Genomic DNA, 16,058 nt, shown 5'->3' with positions numbered 1-16,058 from the left:
ATGCATGTGAACTTTTCCTAAAGGCATCTACAATTCTGGCTCTATGTGGATTTGCTAAAATTCACAATAAAATCAAAGTTTTGCACCCAAATCATCATTCCATCATTGAAAGCTCTCATTAAAACCCCTGAAAGAATGCGACACTGATGCTGCTGATACATGTATGTACATTTCCAAGCAGAATATGTAGCGTTCTGACCCAAAGCGAAGCTCTACGCCATCCACTTTCACTGCAATGGAGGGTGCGCGTTCGTCACTGAATGTTGTTACTCAATGCTTACGTAGCTCACAAAACAATTGTTGTGAATTAGTAATGGCGTCCCAGCACTGTTACCTTTTTCAGGCCTTGCTGCCAGATATAGAGACGTGTGCGTGTATGCAGGAGTGCTAAGACGTGGTTATTACATAACCGCTGCAGACCTCTGCCAGCATCGTCCAGAAGAGTAGTGTTACCGTACAAACAGCAGATGGTGAACATGGACACTGTCTTACACTATGTACTGGTTTTTAACTAGATACACTAACTCAAAGATCTAATTATTCTATATTAATTTACCAACAAAAATTTGTCACCTTATCAGATTTGTAGCTCAGTATCATTTGCTGGATAAATCATTATTTGGGTTTTTTATTTGCTACTGTCTTTGTTTCGCCTCCTTACACCATTAATTCAAGACCCCGGGAAGCTCTAGAATATGTTATAGGTTTCAGTGCTGGTCGGGTGAGAGTTTTAATGTATGCTGTTTGAGCATGTCAAATTTAAAACTGCAGTGATCCTGCAAAACCAACACAGACCAACATAAAGCAACAGCAAGGTAGAAAAGAAATCATTGGGTGTAACAACCGTGATGTTAGAGAAATGTGAATATGATAATTTTCTTTTTATTAAGTTACAGGCATTTAGTCTGTTTTAAAGAGCTAGCTTGCAGGTATGTTCTACTGTTTTAGCTTCACACAAGAAGAACAGATGTTCCTCCCAGACGAGAAATGTCTTGCTGTGTATGTTGATCCTACACCTCTGTGCCAACCCCATGTTGTAAAACCCCCCTTGTCCCTTCTTTTGTTTTTTAACCCCCATGTTGTGAAACTCCTGAATCCTCCTGTTCCTTCTATGATGTCTGACAATAAAGGCAAAAAGACAGAGGTAGCTGGTGCAGACGGACCCAAGACTGTGATGGAACAGGCCTCACATTTCTAGCTCCTCTGCCCTCTTTCTGATGGAAGAGTCTAAACATGTGTTTGTGTTGTTTTTTTTCCAGGATAAAAGGGTTATTCAACTTAACCCTATCACGTGACAAAAACCAAAACCTACAAATCATGATTTTATGGTGATAACAAAGTCCATGGACAATAAAGAGCACACCTAGGGTCCGTTATTCGTACGTTTCTTAAAACATCCAAGATCAAATGACACATCCAAGATGATTTCATCCGGCTAATCATGATCCAGCTAATTGGGTTCTTCGAACACACCTGTTGTTTACGATTAGTATGGCTGGATTGAGTTATCTGAGATGACTGCGCGTTCATGCATTTGTTTAAAAGGAGAAATGTATTGATAGTAGAAACATTGATCAGCAGCGGTGCTATTGGCTGTTCAGCATGGCCAAAGAACGGCCACAGTTTTTCTCCCAAGCAGAACACGAGCTTTTAATGGAAGGTTATGCTGAATTTGAGTCATTAATTAAAACACCTCAAAATCTGTTAAAGCCAGGAGAGAGGGCTGGCAAAAAGCAGCAGACAAATTAATGTGTAAATATTGTCCATGGTAGATGTTTCTATCACTTTCTACAGTATGAATTTTTGCATTTTAATAATCTTATATTTACTTTGTTCTTTTATATCAGAGCCTCCACAGGACCCACTAGAACATGGGGACAAGTAAAAGTGAAATACAAGAATATTCTAAAAAATGGTAGCCTTTAATTATTATACTTTATTTTAAAAAGGCACTTGTTATGTCAAGAGATCCAAATTTCAGTGTCATTCCTTAGACACGGGAAGTAAAGGACACCTGCAAACTGGGAAATTTAACAAAAAAAAAATCTTTATCCATAAAAAAATGAAAATTTTCCTTTTCCAAGTCATCCACAGTTTACACGGTAAAACTGTATTGCTCCGTGTCTAGATAATCCATCCATAGTTTTTTCTAATACAATATACGGCTCGACAGGAAGCAAGCCTTTCAAAGTAAACTAAACTTCACAATAAAATGGCCTGAACAAATCTTCTTACTGAATATGATAAAAATAAAAAGCAAACCATCATACAAATAACTTAAATATTTTAGATTTATGGCTCCAACATCACTTTTTCCTCTTTAAAAGCCACTGTTAAATGATGTGCTTGTCTGTTTATAACAGCCACCTAGAAAAATCTCTCTACAATTACACTGTCGCGCTGCGCTAAAGGATCCTGTCTATTGCGCAATACGCAATTAATTCGAAAAACTCTGCAAATTATTCTTGCACCTTCTGCAACAGGTTGCTGTCGTAAAAATGGACATGGCTACGGCAGACTTCCCTATCTCCTCCGCTTATACAGCCGTGATCTAATCTTGTTTACATGAAATAAGCCTGCTCTCGAGCAGGTTTAAGCTGGCGCACATGTTGCTATGACAACAAGTGCAGGAAGTCTTTCGAAGAACCAAACGATCCAAGATCATGCCAAATCGTCAACAATGAAATCCTGCTAACTGAGTTAGCGACGTACGAAGAACGGACCCCTGGATGAGAAAACAGGGGAAGAGTAGGGAAGAGTTAAGAAAAGGATGGCAACAGAAGTGAGGAAAGTCAGACGGAAAACTTTAATAATTATATTTGTTGCAATTGTCATTGCAACAAATATTCCAATTGTGATTTATTTATTATTGGCCTAATCCTGCTTCGCTACTAAAGGCCCATTTTTACCCCGGTTTAAGATCTGACAATTAAATAAGGAATCATTGATCAGAGGTAGAACGATTTAAATACATATTTAATTCATAGAAATTAAATATGGAGACAGAGTACATACCATTTACAAGATGTTGTTCTCACCGCGGTGGATAAGTCTGTCTGTCTGAAGTAAGTTTTACCAAGACATTCCTTTTATCAACTTTAAACTCCTCCTGCAAGGCTCAGTGGGAGGATGACTGACCCCCTCTCCTGCTGACCACCCCCTCAGGACAATAAAACTCCATGTTTATCTTACGCTGGAGCAGGAAAAGACAGACCCAGCTCTGCTTTCCTCAGTAACCCCAACTAAGATATATTTTTAATTCTCAACAACCCCTCTGTTTTGATCCCTCAAAGATCAAACCAATAACTAGGCTAAACTAAGTCTATGTCTTGAAACCCTTAAACAAAATGTAAATAGTAAGATGTAATATTGTAACCCACTGTCCCCTCTGTTGGCGACTTATGAAATCAAATGAAGTTCAAATGTTCCCCTTAAATGTAAAATAACCCAAGTATAAGCTAAAAAGCTACTAAACCTATCTGAATCTCTACCCTACTAGAATTAAGAAAAGTAAGCACCTTTATCCGAGAGGTGCAAAGCTAAGATAAATGTGCAACTACCAGAAACTATTATATGATCTAAATATGACTTTAAGAGTCCTAACCTAGATTAACAAAATGTCTTCTTAGAAATAAAGATAACCCATGAAAGCACTACACTCAGATCAAACCACAGAATAAAAAACAGATTTTCATGCAATGCAAAACCAAGATTCTAACGATACTAATATTGAACACCGTATGAATATGGAACTTATAAGACATATGCAGTGGTTACAAAACTCTCATTTTCTTTTTTCTTTTTTACAAAATGCATTCAATTGTTGTCATGATGTCTTGCATCTCGGAGATGTCTTCTTCTCGCCTTTAAAGAAGATGGTTTAAAGAGTCAGTGTTCCAACCGCGGTCTCCACACAACTGTATGTTAATCTTTATTAAAAATAAAAAAACGAAAACAAAATAAAATTCCAGCTGCCCCTCCATGGGTGGCTATCGGCGCCTCGAGCTGCCCCGTTGCCGGATGGCACGGGTGGGTGGCAGTTGAAAACCCTTCCAGTCAGCCAGTCTGACCCGAAGGCTGGTCCGGTGTTGTTCCCCTTGGATCCTCTATTTGGCTGGTACACATGGCTCTGGAATCAGATGGGCCCCTGACCTCTGGCCCACCACATCTGTCTGTTGATGACTTTAGCGCGCATTCTTCGAGGTCGGGGGTCGGTGTACTCCCTTCACATTTCTCCTAATTTTATGTCTCCTGAAACTTACACAACAACCGCTTAGATATCAAATGTTGTGTGCCACCTGTAATTCCGGAGGTTGACTTCTGTCCCGAAAAGCTCCTTTCAGTCATATGGAAACATATCCTGTAATGAAATTAACTGAACACTCCCACAAGAAACACACTTCACATCTTCCATTGTTCCATCTCCATCCTATTTTAGAAATGTAATAGTTAATGAGACATTTTATCGCAATTTCATTTTCCCCGTCCTTACGCTGTCCTGTAAGAAAATGCAACGACCAGACGAATGCGTTAATCTCTGGTGAAGATTCCCCTGTCTGTAAAATAAAAAATTAGTTAATGCAGTTGTGAAATCAAAGTATAGTAACAAGACGCATGTAGGGCCCGTTTGTGTTAGACCAACCTTTTGTCTAAGTTTCCTTGAGACAGTGAGTCTGCTGCCTAACCTTTGACCGTTAAATTTAATCTAGCTTGGTTCCTGGCTTGTTTCCTGGAAGTTAACTAAAACAATGAAAAGCCTCATGTAAGCATTTTTAACAGCGTTATCTGCTCACAAGACTGTCATATGGCCTCGGTGCATCCTGGGATGTACACATGCCCACTGAAGTGTGAAACCAACCTTTGTTCTACATACATCCTCATCTGTTCAGGTCACTGGGTTAAAGTTAACATCTATATCACTTTAAGCTACACTATTATATATAAGTGATTATATTTCCATAACACTGTTATCCTGTAAGAATGTCAGAATGTTCTCTGAATTAAAGATTAAAGATTACCATCCATCACACCACTTCACATAAAACCTTTCAGCACGTCACCACACTTTGCTTCTGTACCCTTTACTCAGATGTCTATGCTGTAAAAAAGTTCCTATTTTTAATCTGAGAAGAAAAGCAAACCCTCATTTTAGTTCACCTATAGTTTTATCCAGTTGTTACAAATCCTGATCCAGTTTACTGCAACAGATATACGTGGCTTTGAATCCTTAACAAACCTACCTGACACACCAATGATTTTAAAGTAAACTAAATATGCATTAAGTTACTCTCTGTTTATCTCTGTTTTATCCAGTTTTTTGTAGTTTATGTAGTTTTTCTGTTTACTTGTTCCAAGGGTTGATATAAAGTTTAAGGTCTGTATAGCTTTACAATATAGTGTTATCATATAAATGTTTATGTCATATCCCTCTGCTTGGAACAAAATTAATTTTGTTACAAAACATTAACAAAGAATAGTATTAGTCATCACAGGGAATCAATTAACTGCAAATAATTATCTGACTTGAAGCATGAAAAACACTGCCTTATATCCTGGATTCAGATCAAAACTTAATGCAATTTCATAATCCCACAGATGTGTAAGATCAGTGTACCCATTGAAATAATGATTATTCTAATGTGCTCACAGCAAGTTGATGGTATGAAAATGCTGAACGTTCCAAGGTACTTACATACTGATAAAATATTGGGTTTTACCTGAATAAAACACCTGGTAACGGCAAAGTCTGGTGAAAATCTGATAAGTTTTAGCATGCAACAGTTATATTGTACAATAGAAAAATCTCAATACTTATGAGTTATCAAGAGATAGCCTAACAGATCCGTTTAACCTAAAAAGTGTATCTCTGCAATGAATAGGAAACAAGACGTCTCACCCAAATCACCCCTTTGCCTGCTAGTGAGAGGCCCCCTGCGTCATAGAAGCTGATAAGAACTTCCAGTCTGTAAATTTATGACATGCAGCTGTGAGCTTGCAGCATCACAGAACCCTAAATGTGAAAAATATCCCCACCCCAGTGGATTTTCTGCTAATAATTGTGATGGTAAAATACACCTTCTGCTGTCAATTATGAGCAATATGGTCCTGGACATAATAGAATTAAAACTCATGTTTAAAAGGAACATATCAGTTATATAATAAAAAATTTTAAGAGACAGTAGTATATTTTTCAAAACCGCAAACCTGTAGTGTTCGTATCTGCCCAATCGGCTGCCTTAAGAAGTTATTACCTGCACCAATCCATTTGCCTAGAAGCTCAACAAAAAGTTGGAGACACAGAAAAAATATTAGAAATCACTTTCCATTAAATTTGGTCAGAAGTATAGTGGTAGAAATAGAAGTCTGAATTACCTTAACAAAAAGTCTGTTATCAGTCTGTGGTCCTTGAGATGGACTGGACTGACATGTACAGCAGATCAGGCAGAAAAGAGATTGGAGCTTAGACGTCGCACTCACAGCTTCCATGTATGGAACTCCACATTTCGTCCCCCACGTGTTGCAGTGATTCGCTGTCGATGCACCTCAGTGACAAAGTTCTGGTCTACGACTCAGAAACTGGATGAGACATTCAACTCCAGTGTATGCAGACAGTCATTTTTCCTTGACAGCTTAGGATCTGTGCTGTTCATAGGCGTTGGCCATTGTTCCAGGGTGAGGAAACATTGTTCTTGGGAGCGTTATCCCCTTTCTGGGGCACTGACCTTCTTGAAGGTGAGGTGGTATTGGGACTTCTTGCCAGGATTTAGTGATGTGAAACAGTCCTTGGCCCAGTGTCCAGCGTAAGCAACTGTCCCAGATGTGATGGGTGCCCCACAACACACATATTGGCTGTAAATGCTCAGTTTCATTCTTCCAACCCCAAATCGGCACCGATCTGCGTCTCATGTCAGACGTGTCCATACTCCAGAACGAACAGACCTATAACAAAATTAAGATAGAAAAAGAAAAACAGGGGGGAGAGAGCTCCCCCTCCTTAAATTAAAATAGAGACAGTTCTCGATGGAATCAGCTGCTTACTCTCACTCCTTCCTATGTTGTTTTCCAATAACTGTAATTTTACCAACTTTTAGTAATTAACAAACTCAAGCATTGTGTATCACCCTTCCTTTGAGTCACAGGCAAATGGTGTATCAAATATTGTCTGAGCGAGCGTATCAAGATTGAAATTCATCAGCTGTGATATTGAAGAGGGCACGTTGTTTTTGTTGTTGTAACACTATTACTCTAAATAATTCCCCTAAATTGGACTGATTTATTTAGGATCCACACCTGTGTGTTAGATCCATCCTAATGATTTTTTTCAGAAGATATCAAGAGTCCCAGTCAAACTCAGGAACCTTCTGCTAAAGTGTATAAAGAAAATGCTGTGTAACTCCATCTATCAAGGAAAAAAATATAAAAAACACCAAAGGTACATTTTAAAACAGCTCTAAAATCAGTTATGCGCCTGTGTTTAGTAAATTGTTAAGTCAAATACTGCCGGCCACAAACAATCACCAGCAACTGATGTTGAAAAGTTCATTCACCAGAATTTGCACATTACCAAATGAACAAAGAAAAAAGATTCCTCGGGCTCTAAATTACTGTGTAACAAGGGCATCTGCATTTTGTGGGACCATGAAAATGTGATTACATATAATGAATAATTTGGGGACCATCCTGTGATGATCCCGTAATATTGTTTATTTCTACTAGGTTCTGGCGCTCTGCAATATCAGTATTTATACTAAAACAATGCAAACCAATAACATTGGTCATAGAGTCCTCAATTTTAGCTGCTTCTTTTGAGGATAACTTCAAAACTGACTCATGACTAAATGCAGTGTCAACAAAATCTGTCAAATTACCGCAATATTTGTTTGCACACACTATTAAGGTACAGTTTAACCCAACTTTTAACTCTGTTTAGTTCTGCTTAATGTGGTTTTCCCAGGCCTGCAAATGAGCAAAGCTGATAGGATTTACTACTCTCTAGTAAACAGCTAGATTGAAGTCTGACGGATTATATTTATTTATTTATCTATTATAACTAGGGCTATCAAACAATGAAAACCTTTTAATCACTTTTTAATCGCAAATTATATTTAATGTCTGAAAGTATATACATTCATTAGGCATTTTGAAATGCTATTTTGCAATAGATAACGCTAGTTAAAATTACACTCTAACAGAAGGTGTTAGAAAAATATAAATGTCATCATTTTATTTTATCAAGCTACAGGCATTTGGTTTGTTTTAAGAGTTTGCTTTCAGGAAGGTACCATTGTTTTTAACCTTAGATAAAATGATTTCCCCAGATAAGGAATGTCTCCTTTATCTAACTGCACATGAAGCTGGTGATTTGATCATCACCCACAATGAAACTTGCTCCCTTCTGTGTTTACCCCCATGTTGTAAACTCAAGACCGTGATTAAATCCTCCTGACCTCATGTGATGTGTGACAAGAAAGACAAGGGGACAGAGGCAGCCCAGTGTCCGTGTTGGTTTTCCCTCCAGGACAAAGAGGCCATTCATCACAACCCTAACATAAGGCATCTTCCCTTTTTTATTTTTTTCCCAATTTATAATGCCTCAAACAGATGTTTAATGTTCTCCCAAATGTTCAACAACTTTACCAAACGTCCAACCTCTTTCTAACTTTTAGGCTACAGTTCAAAATAAAAAGTTTTCTCCAAAACTCACCAAAATGCAGGCCGTGGTCTCTCTCCAATGCAACTCACCCAATCAGCTTGCAGCCAATACCTCAAACGTTTTACTGCATTGAAATTCTCCTGCACTTCAACAAACATTATTAATGCATCGACCTTTTTTCTAATGATTTCCAAATTCCCCTTAGTTTTTCACCCATATTTTTACTTATCACTTTTACTTAACAAAATTAAACTGCGCCCCAGTCACCGCTCTTATCTTTAGGCCCACGCGCGTGGAGAAATTCACACACACATACACAAGAGACTTCGAAGCCGCGCACACACAGAGACAGACTCAGACCGGAGCTTCTAATCATTCAAACCATGGATCCCATTTTACCGAGACATTCAAAACATCAGACAAGACATAACAAATATAACATTTAAGACAGACAGCCTGGCGCATCACAGAGAGACCCTCGTCCCTTCCGTAGTCGACGAAACGTTTCCTTATTTTAAAATCTCCTCGTCTGATCGTCGTGCTCAGAACCCAGTTCTGTCGCTAGAGAACAATTTAAATGTTCTCCTGGGGCCCCTTTTGTTAATCTCTTACCTTCTATAACAGCTCACTCTTAAGGTCTTGCTGCTCTTAGCCTCAACTTAAAGATATTACGTATTCTTGGCCGTCCTATCGCTGTGCTGCATTAGGGTGTCCCCTTCCCCAAAGAAAGCACTCCATCTTAGTCCTAAATTCACCAGACTCGTCAGTCATGGTGCAGAGGTGACCAAATCTCGGGACTCTTTTCATTCTTTGTATTTTATCTTTTTTATTTGATTTTAAATAAGTTTTTTGCAATCTCAACATTTAAGTTTCTCAATTGTTATTCTTTAAAGTCTCAACAGTTAAGTTTCTTGGCTGTTATTTCTATTTTCCTCCCCATACAGCCTCACCATCTAAGATTACTTGCCATTTAATTTTCTATCTAATTTTACGTTTTTCTGACGCAAACAAACACATAAATTCAATCATTTCTCGGTTTCAACATAAATTCCATTCAAACCTCTCACACTAGTTGCTCTGTTCAACCTCTGATATTTTGAGAAGAAAGCGTCTCACTTACAGCAACACTTGATTTAGCCTACATCTAATCTTTAGCCAATAGGAGAATCAAAATCTCCTTACTTTTTTCGGGTCGACCCTGTTTTGCTGTAAGTGATTACTTCTTCGTGCCCAATTTCAAAAGGTTCCTCCACTTTAATTTCACATCCGGGTCACGGCACCAAATTGTGATTTATTTATTATTGGCCTAATCCTGCTTCGCTACTAAAGGCCCATTTTTACCCCGGTTTAAGATTTGACAATAAAATAAGGAATCATTGATCAGAGGTAGAACGATTTAAATACATATTTAATTCATAGAAATTAAATATGGAGACAGAGTACATACCATTTACAAGATGTTGTTCTCACCGCGGTGGATAAGTCTGTCTGTCTGAAGTAAGTTTTACCAAGACATTCCTTTTATCAACTTTAAACTCCTCCTGCATGGCTCAGTGGGAGGATGACTGACCCCCTCTCCTGCTGACCACCCCCTCAGGACAATAAAACTCCATGTTTATCTTACGCTGGAGCAGGAAAAGACAGACCCAGCTCTGCTTTCCTCAGTAACCCCAACTAAGATATATTTTTAATTCTCAACACAATGCAATTTGTCTTCCTGCATTTAACCCATCCCTCAGGGAGCAGTGGTCTGCTACTGTGTGGCAATGCTGAAGGCTGTTGTAGCCTGTACCACACAAAGATCCATCCATCCCATCCATTTTTTAATACGTCTATCCCTTGTGGGGTCACGAGGGGTGTTGGTGCCCATCTCCAGCTGTTAATGAGCGAGAGGCGAGGTACACCTTGGACAGGTCGCCAGTCCATCACAGGGTAACACAGAGACAAACAACTCCTCACACCTAAGGAGAATTTAGAGAGACCAGTTAACCTAACAGTCATGTTTTTGGACTGTGGGAGGAAGCCAGAGTACCCGGAGAAGAGTAAGCTGACTGAGCAGCTGACCCAGATTGGTATGTGTTAACATTTGTAATAATTCTGTTTGTCATTTCAAACGACGTCAGGATTTTGTAGGTTTTTTCCAGATGAAATTAATTCTCTGTGATATCTCTACATTTAGAAACATTATTATTTAAATAGATCATTTTTGCCGACACATGCTAATATAAACAAACATAGCCGACTTACCTGCATTAGTGGTGGTATTCACAGCATGCTCCTTGACTTCATCCTTTGTGAATAGAAATCTAACAGGAATAGGCTGAAAGGAATTACTGTCCTTCCTGGGTTCTCATATGGCTGAATGAAGGGATCGTACATGAAATAACTTAATAACATCGCCGGTAAAGCACTGCTTTATTTCTGCTACTGTGGCTCTGTGTCACTTGCTGCTGTGTCTGTTCTTACTTAATATATGTTTCGAAGGTAACATAAGGATTGTGCATATTTGTTGGGAGAGCTGTATCATGTTTGCTTGCTTAGCATATATTTGTGGGCCATCTCTAAAGCTATAACCAGGCCAGATGATAAAATCATAAGGGTGCTGCTAAGGCTGTTGCAATAAACAACTAAACAATTAGTCGCATGAAGAATTTAAATAAGCTTGATAATTTCTGTTTGCATGCTTGTTTGTTTTCCATCTGTCTCCCTCTCTTTCTACCAAAGAGACTCCACAACAGAAGGTCTGGTGTATCGCTCTCCACTCACCCCCACCCTTCTAGGTGAGATTTGAAGAAAGAAAAACATGGAAACTGGTTTCAAAACCGAACGTGACAGTGGCAGTGTGGGATCATTTTGGATTTAAACCAAAGGACATCGGTGAAGAGTTTAATCGCCAAACTTAATACACAAAGGCCATTGCAAATCGATGCACGCTTACAGACACTGTAGATCACTTCTAACCTTGCCTTCAAGATGAATGCTCACAGTACTTGTGCGTTCACAAACACAAGAGAATCCATCTTGTACGGCTCCAGCTTCGTTTGTGCTGTTCGGGCCAATCATGTTGCAGTATTGAGGTTTAAGGAGGGACATACTGGCGCAATGAAAGCAAGAGCGGCTGAGCCCAAAACCAAACCAACACAATCATGGCAGCGCAGGGGGACGCATATGTAGCTGCTACTACCACATCTGTTTTGTAAGAATCCCTGATTTCTTCTTTGATAGTAGAACAGCAAGAAGTGCCTTGACCAGTTTACCTTCTTGTGGTTTCTCATGACGCCTGCTGCTTATGTTTTAATTTAATACTGTGATTGGCCAAAACAAACCTCTGGTAGGCGGGCACTAGGTGTCGCTTTGCCCAATCAGCTCAGAGAGTTCTGATATTTCCTCCTTTCCTCAAACAGATTCAAATGGAGCAGTCCCCAGATTGATAATCTGCAGAACTAGAGTACTGCAGATTATCAATGTGGCTGACCAGGTTAGTTCACTTCATCTCTTCAAAACATTTTGCAAACATTTGACATCCAAAAATAATTGCCTGGGTAAACATACCTGTCAACGGCAATTCCACAGCTGTACAACAGCACAAAAGATGACATTATGCTATTATCATTATATTAGTTGAACATGATCTCCAAACTGCAATATTATAATTTATTACAATAATTTCTGGAACAATATATTATCCAGCAAAATCTGTTCTTGTGACAGGCCTAGGTGCTGCTTCTGCATCAGAAGCTCTGACAGATACTAGTCATTTTGTTTATATTGGCAGAGTACTTTAATTTTTCACGCAAAATACGGCTAATTGCTTTGGAAAATTTCCAACAAAAGAAAACAAGCAAGCAGACAGAAAATAATAAAACATTTTACAGATGGTAATCAAAAAAAATTAAAATTTCCATCCTGTTTACTGTGCTACAAAGCTGACGAAATGAAGAAAATTAGGTTATGAAACTCCTATCAATCTCAATAATCCAAACAGATCCAAACTGATCAGGAGGGCCGGTGATGTCGTGGGGGAGGAGCTGGACACTCTGACGACCGTGGCAGAGAGGAGGATGCTGTCCAGGCTTCAGTTCATCTTGGACAATGTCTCCCACCCTCTCCATGACACACTGGCTATATATATCTATATCTATATATCTATATAGATAGATAGATAGATAGATAGATAGATAGATAGATAGATAGATAGATAGATAGATAGATAGATATACAAAACACATGTCTCCAACTTAACTTTGGAAAGCTTTGGTTTGTTCTTTTCTTCTCAGCCCTTCAAACAGTGCTTCAGTTAAGAAAAGCTTTAGCAATTAAATATGTTCAGGACAGAAGAAGCTACCTAAATGATTTGACTTAACAAAAGTCAATGTAACTGATGCAAATAACCATGCACCGTGAAAAGGATGTTCCTCAGTGAAAGGGACACTGGGACTTATGTTCATAATCACGTTCAATTTGAGTCTGACTCAAAAAAGCAGGATAGAATAATTCTATTTTTCTGTCACATCATCCCTAAAAACAAGAATTTAATTCACAATTAAGCTGTACTATGATGAGTCGGGAGAAGAGGGGATATTTCAGCCCGCTGGGCAAGCTCTGTTTGATGGTGTTGGCAAAATTTAATTTAGGAAATATTAAATTGTAAAAGTGATTTAACCAAAACAACAAATACATTTAATGATGAACATGTGGTACTTGAAAGTGACTTTGTCTCCTTCTTACAGTCCCGCAGCAGCACATGTGCTTCTAACATAACACATGCAGCTAAAATGAGACAGCAGCATCTCCTTCCTGTTAGGTAACATTGGGGGTTGCACCCTCAGCACAGGGCATTTGTCCTTGTAGGAGGGGAGGCATAAGAAGTTGACGTCAGAACATTGCCCACATACATTATCTTCCTTCTCTTTCATGCACTTTCTTCCTCTTTTGCCTGCCTCTCCATCTTTCCCTTCCTTTTCTCTCTCCTTCTAAAGAGGACAGTCTCTCCAACCGTTGCCAGCACTTTAATTGGAGCCACTTTAGAAAATAAGCTGCCGCCATCTTTTTGTTGCTTTTAGCTTCTACTGTTTTCCTACTGTATACAGTCCATTGGGATGATTGAAGTGCTCCGCACAAAAACTATCCTTGCCCTTATCCATTGGAAAGGCAGAGGAAACTGAAACCCAACAAAAGATAGTTTTACAGGCAAAATGAAGGAAATTAACTTATTTGTTTTGACAAAACATGAGATAATGGTTTCACAAAACACAATTTGTTTTAAAGACATTTTTATTTAAGGTGTCAAATATTTGATCCCAATTTAATTCACCCTTATATTGTATTTTCTGAGCTAATTCTGTTGTGTTATGTTGTGTTTAACCAGTAGAATGAGGATTTGAAAAAATCTCACACTGTTTTGTGTGATTCAGTTTAGCTTTGATCAGTCCACTATTTGAAAAATGTAAAAGACATTTTATGGCACCCTTAGGCCTCACATACCACCTTCACTGTTGTTAGCTCAGCAGTTAATGGTAAAGGCCTCAACATACATCTTCACTCACAAGATCAAGTTTTTACGTGAGAGTATGGATGTGTCATTGCTCCTGCAGTGGTTAAGTACACTGTTTATTCAAATGTATATTATTTATTTATTGAGACATGTTTCCCAACAAACCTATATTGAACTGAATTTCTTTATTTGTCCCCCGTGGGGGAAATTTTGTTTCAGTACAGCCCATCAAGAGAAAGCCAGACATTGGAGACTGTGGCCACAGCCTTGCCAGGGTTCTTGCAGAGTGGAGAAAGGAATACATTATAATGGCTGAAAGGGAAAAAAAGTGCATTACTTGTACTGTCTCTGTAACAGTGCGAGGAATGCAAGAAAAAGAAAAACCCTCAACACAAAATAGGGAACCAACCTGGCCGGAGATTGTGTAACGTTTACCTTGTGATTCCAAGATTTTATTTTTTATTTTCCTCAAAGCGGATGTCTTTTACTATGCCATGAAATCTCCCTTCCTGTCTCAAATTGCTTTGTAGTTCCCACCAATATAGGCCAGAAGTTTACTTTGCTCAGAACTACACAGATAGAGTTGCAGAGAATCGCGAGCTGTCTGGCTGGCCCCATTCACTTCAACCAAATGAAATTGCTACGACTTCATCCGATCCCATCAGATTGGATGCTAAATCGTATCTGGTGTGTCTTGGGCTTCAGAGACATTCAGTTCTGACTGCATCCTCACGGGGAGCTAGTTTGCTACAGTTGGCCACAGAAGAAGTAAAAAATAACTGAAATAAAGAATTTCATGGGCAAACCAATGCAGATAATTTACCCAATTGATGAAAACAACAGCTTCCACAAGATGGTCGCTTGTCTGGAGGAGAGCAAGCGATTGTCCCCTCAATGCACAAGTTCCATAGGAAATTAACGGCGAGGGAGCAACATCACCCCCCTGGTGTCAAGCCCATAATACCTAGAACCTCAGGCAGTTGCAACATTATCTCATAAATTGTTTTTGTCCTCATGGATCATCCCATCCTGGTTTTCTTTTCTCTACAGAGTAGTAAAATGCTACCAAACAAACAATTTAATTGTAGTTAAAGCTGACATGTTGTCAGGCACAACCAAAGAAGAAATCTTTATTAGTTTACTCTACCAACACAACCAAGTAATAACACAGCTACTTCCTTTCTTTGTTGATAATACGTCTCAAATATAGATTCAACAGGGTTTCAAGCCTGAGGCACTCACCTTCATATGTGGGGTCAAAACACCGCTTACATTTACTTCAGGGGAAGATACATGCTGACAGCAACTAGGCATCGCTTTGTGTGACAGACTTTACTTTTATAAGAAATAGCGGTGTTTTCATATTCATAACTGCTGGTGATCATCATTGATGTAAATGTGCTTTTCTTAGTTCCGTTGCTGCTGCTTGGACCATTGTGAAATATGACTATCTTCAGGATCAGACATTTTATCAATGGTGAGACACAACTGTTTTCTATCTAGCTGCTGTGGGAAAGACCTACAGCAAATCTAAACCTGACTTTTAATGTGAGCTTGTTTTGTGGTCAAAAACTGTTTTTTTGTACGGTTTATTCATCACAGATTACTTTTCAACCTGCCTAGAAAAGCCTGGTAGAGGGAAACGCTGCCTATAGGTGTGGCCTTCATCCAGGGCCGGATTATCCATAAGGGCCAGTGGGCCGGTGCCCAGGGGCACCAACCACGGGGGAGCACCACATGACACTTGCTTTAAAAATATATTTTTCATAAATTGGTATATTATTTACTTGAAATTGTTGAAAGACCATTGTTACTGTTTCACCGTGTCCCGTCTACGGTGAAGCACCCTCGGTGGACCCAGTTCGTTTTACCCAGTCAGGCGACCCCCACTTACTTATTACCTTGAATGTA

This window comes from Fundulus heteroclitus, chromosome 13 (genome assembly GCF_011125445.2).
Source record: "Fundulus heteroclitus isolate FHET01 chromosome 13, MU-UCD_Fhet_4.1, whole genome shotgun sequence".
In the NCBI taxonomy this organism is placed as follows: domain Eukaryota; kingdom Metazoa; phylum Chordata; class Actinopteri; order Cyprinodontiformes; family Fundulidae; genus Fundulus; species Fundulus heteroclitus.
This window is presented reverse-complemented; position numbering follows the sequence as displayed.